Raw genomic sequence first — 1,522 nt, forward strand, 5'->3', positions numbered from 1 at the left:
TTAATACTTATATGAAAATTAATTACTTACATGACTTTATAAAATTAATACTTATATGAAAACTTTACTTGTATGAATTTCTATAAATTATACATTTATGCATATTTTATAAATAATAATAATATCTTTTTTTTCTAAATACTAGTTATCTTTCGATTAGAGTACTTTGTGCCTATTGGCACAAGAGAGGATAGGTCTTGACTCGATATAATATTGAGACGTATAATGGTATTGTGATCAAAATATGCTTCGAGTAAAAGCGTTCACTTTCGCCTGATGCATTTTCGTGGTGTAAAAAAGTTCTAGGCTCATAATTCCGGCATCCTTTTACGACAAGCTTTGCGCAAACGACGGATAACACTCAAAGAGTATTTCTTATTGACTGTTTGGCCGGTCGGAAGGAATTCAGAGTGCACCACACCTCGACAATCGAAGAAAGCTTTCAACATAACATTGAATTTTCATTTGCTTTGACGTGTCTTTTCGGCTTCGACTCACCTTTATTCAGCCCAATTGGTTGGTTGTGTCCGGGTCGTAAGCTTGGATCATGGAAGGTTTCATGGCATCCAGGTAGTCGGAGAGCATTGTTTCACAGACATCAACGAGAAAATGCTTTTCGAAAAAATTGGATGATTTTGAAACCAACAGTGCTTTCACTTTTCTTAAGCCCAAATAATCTTTCAAAATGGTTTTCATTGATCTTTCCGATATTTCAGCGATGTCAGTAAGATCTCTGACTGTTAATAATCGATTCTCAAACTGCAATTCCCTTATTTTATGGACGTTTTGATCATCATACGATTACTATTTTTCGCCAAGAGTAGTGTATAAATGCATAATAGTCGTTATTACCTGAGTCCTAAATATAGGCAGCATTTTTGATTTTCTGTACTACTAAATATAATATATTGCCTACAATTCCGCTCAGCGTTGAACAGGCTTAATAAATATTTTAAACTTAAAAGAAATCAAATTAATTGGATAAATTTAGAAAAAATCGTAAAAAAGCTCTATCTGCCTGTGGAGTACTCTAGTTAACCGTTATGTGACTTAAGGATCATTTGATTAAGGCTAGGTGGGGCTACACCTGCCTACTTGATATTGGAGTGCCAGAAATTAGGCAATAAAAGCCAGTTTATCGAGCTCCATATTTCATTCAAAACGCTATTAAATATTGGTATGCAAATGTTCAACATAAAAATGCAATTCACTTAACAGTTATATGTTTAAAATGCACCATTAAATGTCACATGTGGCGCACCTGTAATATTTCCAAGTTTAGTACATCATAATTAAATAAAAAACTATTGACTTATACGAGTATTAAATAAATCAACTAACGTAATAAAATATAATATAATTAAATAAAGTGGAAAATATCTATGCAAATAAAAATAAGGAACGTCAGGGCGTGCAATCACATCGTTTGCACCATTTACATTAATTAAATATAAAAATGTACGAAACACCTGTTACTTATTAATTTATGGTTATTTTATGTGATTAAATGGTTGATGTAAAC

This window comes from Bactrocera latifrons, unplaced genomic scaffold, assembly GCF_001853355.1.
Source record: "Bactrocera latifrons isolate USDA-ARS-PBARC rearing strain unplaced genomic scaffold, ASM185335v1 scaffold_193, whole genome shotgun sequence".
Lineage (NCBI taxonomy): Eukaryota > Metazoa > Arthropoda > Insecta > Diptera > Tephritidae > Bactrocera > Bactrocera latifrons.